Below are 12,211 nucleotides of genomic sequence, written 5' to 3' on the forward strand. Positions count from 1 at the left end.
ACCTCATAGAATTATCTGAAGTCAACTATCTGTCTACTGCAAATGCATGGTTTAGGCAGCCAAAGACTGAACAAGCTCAAGAGCAGACTGTAGTCCTAACCATAAATTGTTAGTATAAAAAATTAGAGTAAAGTGAAAAAAAAAACACCAAAAGAATCACAGTGCCAATATACAATGTTAGTAACGTTTCTCACAAATTTAAATTTTGCATAAAGAACTATTCTGCTTTACTAAATTGACTGTGAATCAGAATGGTGGATTAAAATCAAAAGCTACTATCAGGGAAGAATGCAAAAAGCCAGTTCTGTTAGTCAAGAGAAAGGCCTACCTAGATAGAGGGAAGAAAGAGTTCAAATTGTTAATGACAATTAATAATTAGTGCAAAAGCAGGATTATAGTTGATCATTAAAAAGAGATAAAATGATGATAGAAGAACTGCATAACTTTGATATTGACAACGAAGACTGTATATACATTTTTAAAATCCTCAATCCCAATGGAGATTGTAGCTAAGAAATCAGAAGACTAAGACCAGGAAGGAACAAGGGATTACAGAAGATCATTGAGTGTAAGCTAAACATGTGTCAATGGAGACCAAAGCCAAGATACTTCATACTATTGTATATCTTCTTGTTGTTTTTACACTTTTTTATTTTCTCAAAAAGAGTAGGGAATACGGAAAGGAAAATGGGTGGGGAAATTTTTGATTTTTAAATAAATCTGGACGTTTTATGATTCCACACAACAATTACAACAACCATAATATAATTTTTCCTCTTTTTTACTTTTTAGTTACATTATTGCAGCTCATATTATTCTGATTACTCAAAAAGAACAGAATATCAGCTTTTCTAATATACTTACTCTGCTTATTTTAGTTATGCCCTTATCCATAATAAAAAAATTCAAAATATTACATCTCTTAGACTGAAACTGAACATTTCCATAGTTCTTTTTGCCTGCAATTGAGGGGCCAGCCTTTAAAACAATTTGCCACACCTTCCATACCACTGGGATGCCTGTGGGAGTGATTACTGGCAGCGAAGCTTGAGGGAGCATTTTGTGTGCTGCAAGTACAAAACAAATAAAAATACCTACAGCAACTTGGGATTCAATGGGAAATTTCTAAAATGCTAATTCATCACATTACTTGGCCACATGAGTGGATCACTGTCCCTGAGAATAGCATACAGTGGTGCCCTGCATAGCGACGATAATCCATTCCGGATAAATCGTCACTATCCGGATTCGTCGCTATACAGGGCAAAAAACCCCATAGGAATGCATTAAACCCCGTTCCTATGGGGGGAAAACTCACCGTTATGCGAAGATCCTCCATAGGGGCGGCCATTTTCGGTGCCTCTAAAGCGAGGCAACACAGTTGGCAGCCATTTTGGAACCGCTGATCAGCTGTGCGAAAATGGGGCCTTTGGGAGAACCGCGGGGGTGGGTTCCCCCGCGGTCCTTCCCAAGCCACCGCCGGCATTTTTGCCCAGCTGAGCGGTGGTGGCTTTGGAAGGACCACGGGGGGGCTCCCCCGCGGTCTTTCCCAAGCCTCCACTGGTCAGCTGGGGGAAAATGGGGCTATGCAATTTTTCCCCATAGGCAACATCGCAATGCAATCGCAAAAGCAATCACAAAAAAGCCATTGCTATGCGGATTCGTCGTTAAACGGGGTGCCCGTTAAGCGAGGCACCACTGTACTAAGTTTAAAAAGGTATTTACTAAGTATTTTACTACTCATATGACATTATTCTCAGTGAGTGGGTTTTTAACACTGTCAAGGCCCAAATGTACTGAAAATTCATTCTGCTATGTCCTGCAGGGACATATTGGCTGAAATCCTGTTGCTCAGCATAGTAATTAGGAACTAGAATTAGGTCTGTTGAGTGAGAATTTGGTGTGTCAACTCCTATATATGTTCTATAGTCAAATAGGCCTGCTCTAGTTGTGCCTTACTATGCTAAACGACAGAATTTCAGCCACCGTTTTAGCCTCACTCCTCTGCTTAAGCAACTTATAAATTAATAAAGACTAAAGTAAGCAGGTTACTGTTTCATTTTATTATGTATTTGAATTTTGCCAATGAATTCTTCCAAGACACTTTGTTATGTTTTATTCAGGGCAAAACCAGAATTGTCCAGAATTGAACAATTTTCTGAGAGTAGGGTTGCATTTTCTGACAGAATTGCAAGGGTGCCAATATGTTTGACCATGATTGTAGAATTAAAACAATGAAAATACTGAAGTTACAATGCATTCTTGTTGTCACACAAGAAGAACAAAGATCACAGAAAAATGCATATACTACCCACAAAATTAAAAAAAAATTGAAAATGACCAAGTATACAGAAAGGTTTTTCCTGAAATAGAAAAGGTAACAGAGTAAGTGCCAGGTGAGCATGCTTAGGATGAACATTCCACAAATAGGGCACTACAACAGTGATGGCTATTGCTCCTTGAAGCCATCTGCCAAACTTTGGAAGTATCCAGAGGAAGGCCTCTAAAAATGTCCATTAATTATTTTTCATCTCTGCTTGCATATATACAGTGGTGCCTTGACTTACGATCATAACCCGTTCCAGAAGATGGACATAACTCGAAGTGGTTGTAAGTCGAAGCACCATTTCCCATAGGAATGCACTGAAATGTGATTAATCCGTTCTGGTTGAAGAAAAAAATCAGCAAAAAAAAAACCCACTGCAAGACGCATTGGAAATGCAATTAATCCCTTCTGGCCAAAGGGGGGAGGGGAGAGGAAAAGCAATCAAGCATGCAAGACCCATTGGAAATGCACAGAGAACAAAGTGGGCAGGTCAGAAATGCAAAGAAAACAAAGGAAGAAGCAAGGGAAGCATGCAGAACCTATTGGAAATGGGAGAAATAACCCACAAAGCAACCAAACCCCCCAAGACCCATTGGAAATGGGGGGAAAGCCAACCAACCAACAAACCAAAGACCCATCGGAAATGGGGAACCCACCAAAAAACAACCAACCCCCAAGACCCATCAGAAATGGGGGGGAAGCCAACAAACAAACAAACCCCCCAAGATCCATCGGAAATTGGGAAAAAAGCCCAAAAAGCAACAAAAATCCCCAAGACCCATCAGAAATGGGGGGGGAACCCAAAAAACAAGCCCCCATGACCCATCATAGCACAGAAACATAACCCCCAGCTCAAAACTATGCTGCAAAAACACCCAGAACAGTTTTTAAAAAGCAGAAAACAGCACCTTTCCTTACCAGGCAGCCCGAAGCTTCCCTGAAAACACACACACACGCTCACTCGGAAGCAGAAGGAGGAAGTCCCAAGCCTCCTCCAAGGCACACTGCTAACTGCTGGGGCGAAAGTGCTACAAAGAAGCAGCCTCGTTGCCACCTACAGTTAGAAATTTGAATTTCCCACCTTTTTTCCCTGCCTTTTCATTTCATAACTGGAAGGTCCAGGTGCAAGTAGAAGCAAAATTTTGCGGCCGGAGCTGGTCGTAACTCAAAATGGTTGTTAAGTAGGGCCGTTCATAAGTTGAGGCAGCACTGTACTTACAAATGAAGATTTTCAATTAGACTGGTAATACTTCCACATAAATCACTGGTTCTTAACCTTGGGTTACTCAGGAGTTTGGGACTGCAACTCCCAGAAGCCTTCACCACCAGCTGTCCTGACTGGGGTTTCTGGGAGTTGCAGTTCAAAAGCATCCGATTAATAAAGGTTAAGAACCACTGACATAAATCATATGCTTGCCTTCTATTTAAAACCGGTTTTAGATAAAGTACAATAAAGGTGCCTCTCACGTAGTATACATTTTTATATGACTATTCACTTCAGTATCGAAACAAAAGCTGAAGATAGAATAAACGCTTTTATGGCAGCTGGGGTGAGATAGAAGAGCATCCACTACATTCAATCTAAGAGAAGTTTCTTCTTTCTAAAGTGAATGCTGAAGGAAAAAAAACAGGTTTGCAGGAGAAATCAGCTCATGACTTATCTGATTAATGTGATGATTGGGCTCTTTTTAAACGTCCATGTTTGTAAGTATTTATAATTAACAATAGCAGGTATGTATGGGAATAGCTTTGTAGGCCTGTACAGTGGGACCCACATATCTGTGAGGGACTGGTTCCAAGCGCCTCTGGAGATGCTGAAAAACATGGATTATAGCAAACTCTATTAAAAGGCCTTCTTATACGAATACCCCCATCTCTAGTCTTCTATTTTAATTAATCACTTTGTTCCCTTTGGTAACATTTAGTTTCACCTGACATGAGTGTATTGTAGCCTGTTGATGGTCTGCTTGAGTTCTTAATTACACATGAGGAGAGTTTGGCTTAAATAAACAAAATATTTTATTGAGGGACCACTGATAATAGATATGAAAGGAAAGGTGGGTTTTAAGGTATGAAGGATATTTTACATCAGTAAAATATAGAAGTATTGTTTCTGTAATTCAGGAACATTCCCGGGACCTCCTTCTACATGGCCATAAACCAATTAACTCAAAAAGGTGTAACTGTCCATTCCGTCTCCAATTCTCATGGAGATGCAGGTTGTTATCTCTATTCCAATTAGATGGGAATTTGTTGGGCCTTCGCACTGGGGCCTCTTCGACCTTGCACTCTTTTATTTATTTATTTATTTGTTTGTTTGTTTTCAAAACTATTAGGAAATGGGGAAGGGATACGGAAGGTAAAGGGCAATGGAAAGGGTGGAAAAAGGGGTTTTGAGTATAAGAGAACATCAAATGTATAATCATTCAATCTTTTCATATTAAATATATAAACATATAATCTATTCATATTCCAATAAAAGCTCATCTTTCTTCTTCTTCTTTTTCTTCTTCTAGCTATTTGTCTATGTATTTACCCCTTTAGCTTTCAACTTACAATTATAACACAGCTTACATCTAAGTTATTCCAATACCATCAGAACACCAAGGCCAATTGTGAAATATATCCTCTCTTTCACCCTCCTTTTGTCTTGAAAGTACACTCGACAGGTCTAAAATAGTATATATTCTGTTCACTTCTCCCTTTTTCTCCATGTGCTTCTTTTTTTTCTGTGACTCTGTTTTCTTCCGTATTTTGAAAGGGGGAACAACCCCTAAAGCAATAATTCTCTTTTCAACCTCAATTTTCTTAGCTGTTATGGCTACATAGCTTAGTGGGTAACACACCATCCCATTTGTATTATCTGGTATTGTTTTCAATATACCCGGCTCTGGCATTTCTCTTAGGTATGATTTAACCTCTGCTATTTTCTCTTCCTTAGGATCTTTAATAAGATCTTGTATCTGATCAAGATGATAAATTACCTGCGCAAATCCTTCCAACACTGTCCTTTGAAAGGAGATTTTCCAATCTAGCCATTGATCTCTATTTTCCCCAGGGAGAAGTTCCATTTTTCCAATATATCTCCTCTCTCTATATATAAAATACTCTTCAATTCCCACTCTTTTATCCATCACTTAGAATTCCCTCTCCCCTTTGCCCACATATACATTTTATATGAGTAACCCTCAAGACCAATATTTTACATTAAAACTATTGCAGTGTTAACAATAAAGTAGCAGGGAAACTCAAACAAAAAGATGGAATTTAAAACATGAGTCTCTCAAGTGTTTTTATAGTCCAATCCCTTTTCTCGTTGCCAGCCACCAAACCGGAAGATGTTCTTTTCTCTTCTCAAGATTTATTTTTACCTTCACCCAGCTGGGCTATGTTATCAGAGTGCCATTTAAATCATTAGTTCAGTTCAAATGCAGCTCACAGTCTATTTTTTTACTTCCAAAGGTTTCCTTCTCCTCCCCCAAACAGGGAGGGCCAACAATCAGACTCCCAGCAAATGTGTTTTCCACAGCAAACAGAGTCCCACACAGTCTAAGAATTGTATATCCAAAAGGAGAGAAGGTCCAACTCGTTGCCAGCCGCCAAACCGGAAGATGTTCTTTTCTCTTCTCAAGATTTATTTTTACCTTCACCCAGCCAGGCTATGCTATCAGAGTGCCATTTAAATCATTAGTTCAGTTCAAATGCAGCTCACAGTCTATTTTTTTATTTCCAAAGGCTTCCTTCTCCTCCCCCAAACAGGGAGGGCCAACAATCAGACTCCTAGCAAATGTGTTTTCCACAGCAAACAGAGTCCCACACAGTCTAAGAATTGTATATCCAAAAGGAGAGAAGGTCCAAAGTGTACAGCTTACAGCAGATTTTATTCTCTCAAAGCCTGTCCAGTGTCCAGAAGTTTTTCCCTTAATAAAAACACAAGCTGTTTCTGCCTGGCTGTTCTCTTAAAATCCACACGACCTTGATCAGCTTAATTACGAGCTGACATGCTAAATACGCTGCTCCTCCTTATCTCATTTCGGTCATAAATTTTTCACACAATCACTTGTTCTTCATTTTAATGGGGTTTTTCATACAACAAGGGCTCCCACTTACTTTATTTATACTTTCGCCGTGCTTCTTGTTCTCTTATTCTCGGCGCTGAAGCTGTCCTGGCTTGTTGCAAAAAATGGCGCCCGTCTTCAGTCTGTGCTAATGTGAATTTCCAGAAGAAAGAAAAATCGAGTTGCTGCCCAATCTTCTAACTTCTGCGGCTCACACAAGCTTCAGGAGGGTCTCTCCTGACCCCCCCAAAATTCCCCCCATTCCTAGGGGGATCCCAGACTGAAGCGGTTCTAGTTTCTCCGGGAGCTATTCCCAAGAGCTGCTAGCTTCACCAGGACGAAGCTCCTCCTGACCTTGCACTCTTATCAGGATTCACTCTGTACTAACCTGGCTGTAAATTAGGAAAAACAGCGTCTCAGCCTTTACTACATTCCCATGTCTTCAATTTCACTTTGAAACCTAACAGACTCAATTTTCTCTCATCCTCATTGACTACAAGTCCCACTCTCCTTCAATATCAAGACACCCGTTACCTCCCCTTTATCTCTCTCACCATTCAGAAGGCCAACCGCTTCTCTGGCAGGTTTCCTGCTTCTAACATATTTAAAGAAGCTTTTATTATTCCCCTTTATATTGCTGGCCATACGTTCCTCAAAGTCCTTCTTTGCCTTCCATATCATCTTCTTACATTTCTTTTGCCAGAGCTTGTGCTTCTTTTCATTTTCCTTATTTGGGAAGGATTTCCATTTACGGAAGGACCCCTCCTTGCCCTTTAAAGCCTCTCTAACTCCGGTCGTTAACCCTGCCGGCACCTTCTTGGACTTAGCTGACCCCTTCTTTCTTTCCGGTATACACTTCCACTGGGCCTCTACTACCATTGTTTTAAACAGGCTCCATGCACTCTGGAGAGACTGGATTCTTTTCACCTTCCCTTTCAACTTCTTTCCAACTAGTTTCCTCATCTGAGGGAAGTTCACCCTTCAGAAATCAAGGATTTTTGTGTCAGATTTGCTTGACACTCTCCCCCTAAAATGTATGGTGAAAGAGATCACAGCGTGGTCACTATTCCCTAGCAGGTGAGTGATGTTCATGTCCTTAACCAGGTCCTGAGTACCACTCAATATTAAATCCAGAGTCACCTGTCCTCTGGTGGGCTCCATAACAAGTTGCTCCAAGGCACAGTCATTTACCATGTCAAGAAACCTGGTTTCTCTTTCTTGACTCAGTCAATGTGAGGATAAGAGAAGTCCCCCATGATTACAATCCTGTCCCTCTTGGATACCTCCCTGATTTGTCTCCTCATTTCAAGGTCCCCCTCAAGTTTTTGATCTGGAGCACACTCCCACTACCACATTGCTCCTTGGGCCTGATAGTTTAACCCACGGTGATTTTATGATGGAGTCAGACCCGCCATCCATTCTCCAACCTGCCCCTCCTTATCCCTCCTATAGTGGTATCCCTCCTATAGATTGTGGTATCCCACTGGTTCTCCAAATTCCACCAGGTTTCCATTATGGCCACTATATCAGTGTTATCCTTAGCCACCAAATGTTCCATCTTTACTCGGATGCTTTGGGCATTTATGTAAAAGCACCTGCATACAGGGTCCCCCAAGAAGGGCTGCTTGTTTGTTTCTTTTTTCCCACAGCATCTCATTCCAGTGGACCAACTATCACATCCCATCACGCTCCCAGTCTTAATTCCTATACTGTCATCACTTTGTGGTTCTCTACCCTCTCCACCCTCATTCCACAGGGATGAGGAGTCCCAAACTGGATGCCGCTCGGCTCCTGTCGGCTTACCCCGGGATTCAATTTAAAAGCTGCTCTGCTACCCTTTTAATGTTATGTGGCAGCACTCCTGTTCCGCGTTCGTTCAAGTTAAGCCCGTCCCTCTTGTACAGGCCTAGCTTGTCGCAAAATGTTCCCCAGTGCCTAATGAATCTAAATCCCTCCCTTGGACACCACTGTTTCATAGACACCCAGGCAAAAAAGGCACTGTGAATGCTTGTCAGAGAGTGTAATCTTATTTGAGCAGGATTCAGACCTCTTAAAGGGGCCTGAAGAGGCCATAAAAGATGAGAGTAGGCCCGATGGAAAAAAGGGTGGGAAAAACTGTTAGCGGTGTGATGAGATGTGTTTTTATGGATAAGCCTGTCTCAATAGAATCCATTTTAAATTAGGATTTCTGTGTAGTTTCTGAGATGAGCCACCGTGGCTATCTCTTATCTAGTTGCTAAGGAGAAACATTCCTGGTAGCCAAAGCATTTCTGTAGCTCTCGTGGGAATATGGGGCGTGACCTGTCCAGAAGTTTCTTGCCTTTGGGAACTCTGGGAAGAAGAAGCAATGGAGGAGAGAAAGTAGTGTGTGTTCCATCATGGGTTACAAATAGTTTCCTCTGCCATGGACTGAGGGGAGACACCTGGATTGCATCTACAACAGCTTGTGAACCCAGGACACGTGAGATGGACTATGTTACCCTTTATATTAGTTAGCATAGTTTCATTTCTTTATTTTTCTAGCTGGAGTGGGGGAGGAATTATCTGTGCCTTGTATTGAAAATGTACCAACTAAACATTTGGTTTCTTTACTTTAACAACTTTTATTAATAAAACAGTAATGATTGATTTCTATCTAGAAGCATTGTTTCTTGTTCAGACTAGCTGAGGAATATTAATTGGCCTTATACGTTCGCTACCAAAGATTTCTAGAGCCCAGATTAATCTGAGTATATCTCATGGTTATGTCTGTGTTGGCTATTTGGCTTATTAAAGGAGTGTGGCTTTTGGAGAAGAAGGAATAGACAAGACCTGGCTGAGATCCCCTGGGCTCTACTCAGCAGTATTGTGGTTTGTCTGTCTTTCGGATCCATCCCATTCTCCGGAACCCCGCGAACGTCTCCTTGGAGATATGGGCGGTGTTTTCGCATGGCGGCAGCGTGGGACGGAACACGTGCTTTAATGTGATTTATGGATTTATGGTGTTTGCTTTGTAAGTGAAGCTGCGGGCATTCTTCCGGAAGCCTTGGCTGAGGGAGTGCGTGCATGCTGACAGGCTGTAAATTAGCCAAATTGCTTTTCTCTTTCCAGCTAAGGATCTTACGGAAAGACTTAGCTGCAACAGCGAAGTCTGATAAGAAACAACGCTTAGGTTTTAACAGACATTAAACTCTGTTTAATTTGGCTATGAGTGGGCATTTTCAGGCAAGGTAGCGATTGCCTCTTTTGAAGCTCCAGGTAGGGATGTTTTATGGCTTGCCCACACCCTACAGTTTAGGCTGCAGGAGTGGGGAGAGGATTTTTCCTTTTGGAATTGATTGGCGTCGGCGTTGAATGAGGCTTGTATGGAAGGAGATGACTTTTTGCAGTTGCCTAGTCAGCGGTTTGTGACTCAGAGAACAGTTAAGATTGGAGGGACATCTGCTGGTCAGCCTGGCATTACAGTGAAGAAGGCTTTAAACCAGGAAATTCTGGAGGCAGTTGAGCACAGTGTTTTGACTCGGAGCAGACCTAAGCAAAGGGTCAGTTACAGTTCTCCACATCTACGAAGGGAATTGCAAAAGGGCAATTTGATGGCTGAGTTACCACCTGAGGGAGAGGAGCTTGCCTCTGATTCAGATCAGGCTGAGGACATGGAGGATACCCAGCACAGGAGAAGTGCCAGACAGGGGAAGGCCTGATGAAACAGCAGGAGCAGCAGCAGCAGGTGCTGCAGGGCAAGACCCCAATCAAAGTTTGTCAGCAGTGGACAAGTTAACCCTGATGTTTATTGATTTTGTTGCATGTCACTCTCAATCTATTCGTAATCAGGACCTGTCTGAGAGATTACTAAAGGAGTACAGACAGATGAAGATTGCAAATTTAGAGGCTGAAAGGAAGGAAAAGGAAGCTTTTAAAAAATCCATAGCTAGTGTTGACAGAAGTAACCTGCCTTATTACCACGATGGCCAAGATGTCGTAGCATTTTTGGAGCTATTCGAAAGATCGTGCAGAGACCTTAATATTCCTGAGGACTGGTATGTAAAATTAATATCTACCCAGTGCAGTGGTCAGCTTGCCAACATCGTAGCTAAATTACCTGATGAAAGAGTGGAGTGGCGTGTTTTTAAAGAGGCAGTGTAAAAAAAAATTGGTTTTAGTCCTGAGATACTTCGTCAGAACTTTAGAAAATTAAAAAAACAACCTAATGAGTGTTATTCTGCATTGGCTGATCGGTTAGAGCAACTAGGAGATCAATGGTTGGACTCATTAGGCGTGAGAACCTTCAAAGATTTGAGAACAGTGATGTACATGGAGCATTTTCTTAGTTTGGTACCTACAGAGATAAGGAGTACTTTGTTGGAGAAAGACTTCAAAGACCTGCAGGCCCTGGCCTTAAGAACTGACGAGATTCTTTCCTTTAGGAAGCCTGAACCAGCTGTTAGAGCAAAGACTGCTCCAGTGGTCCCTAAGAGACAAAGTCAGCCTGAAGTTAGAAAGTCTTTTCCCCAAGACCCCAGACAAAGCTCATTTGAACCACGAAGGAGCCTAGCTCCTAGCCAGAGTAAAACACCTCTTAAATGCTATGAGTGTGGTGGCTCACATCTGCGACGTGATTGCCCAAGGTTGAATGTGTCAGCTAGCCAAGATAAGGAGCCAGTTAGAAAAACTCCTGTCCCAACTCCACGCAGAAATAAAACGAGTACTCCCAAGATGGCGTATGTTAGTTCTGAGCCAGTGGGAACTATACAGGCGCCAGCCACCAGTACTGCAACTTCTGTGCCTAACCAGTCAAGTATTAGGCCTCCACAGAATCCAGAGGGAGTTAGCACATCTGTAACCCCTTCTCAAGCCAGTGGAACACAGGCCAAAGTAAACCACTATGTGCCTAGAATTTTGGACTTACAAATTGCTTCAATTTCCTCAGAAATTGTAAAAGAGACTGCATCAGGAGAGAGGTTTTCTGTTATGGACCCTGAATGCATAGTGCCAGATGCACAGAGGGACTGGGCGACCCGCTCGTTCACTGAGGTAGTCTTGCTGCACACACCAACAGGCGATATGGCTTTGAGCGCTTTTCGTGACTCGGGTGCCGACATTTCTTCGATAAGTCGACAGTTTCTAGACCCCACCTTGATTCTGAACAATCTGAGGTGTCCAATAAAAACTTATGGGTCTATAGAGACTGAGCAGAAATTTGTTCCTTTGGCATATGTAAAAATTACCTACAAGTCCTGGTCAGATGCAAAACATATCCTAACCCATGAGGGAAAACCTGATTTTCTGCTTGGAAATGATCTTGCCTTTTTGGATCACATGCAAAGTCAAAATGCAGCTTCGATACAGGTAGTCACACGTTCTCAAAGTAGGGAGATGCATGATCCTGAACCGGAGCAGGAATCCACTGAGGATAGCTCAGATGGAGACCTTACCCAACAGCAGCCTCTTGTCACCGAACCTGATAATGCAGCTAAAACTGAAACTACAATAGAGGAGGTGATACCAAAGGGATCAGAGGACTTTAGACTGAAGCAACTTAATGATCCCTCTCTAGCTTCTTTGAGGTCACAAGCAGACAACTATGCTGAACGTCCTGCACAGCAGCAAGTTAGCTTTTTATGGGGTGAAAATGGACTGTTGTATCGAGAGTACTACCCCAAGTCCAACATGGATGCCCAACCTATTCAACAGTTAGTGGTGCCTTCTGAGTATAGACTAAGAATTCTAGAAATGGCTCATGACCATCCTTCTCGTGGGCACCAAGGAATACAAAAAACCCTCAAGAGAATTTCTCAACATTTTTACTGGCCTGGTGTTTCTAAAACTGTAAAGGACTATGTCAGTTCCT

General features: G+C 42.1%; 1 protein-coding gene across 9 annotated transcripts in view; it reads right to left on the reverse strand.

Moving 5' to 3' along the window:
• STX18 (syntaxin 18) overlaps positions 1 to 12,211 on the reverse strand; it is a 124,926-nt gene that overhangs the window by 18,871 nt on the left and 93,844 nt on the right. The window lies entirely within an intron of this gene.

The sequence above is a fragment of the Pogona vitticeps genome, chromosome 5, assembly GCF_051106095.1.
Source record: "Pogona vitticeps strain Pit_001003342236 chromosome 5, PviZW2.1, whole genome shotgun sequence".
In the NCBI taxonomy this organism is placed as follows: Eukaryota; Metazoa; Chordata; class Lepidosauria; order Squamata; family Agamidae; genus Pogona; species Pogona vitticeps.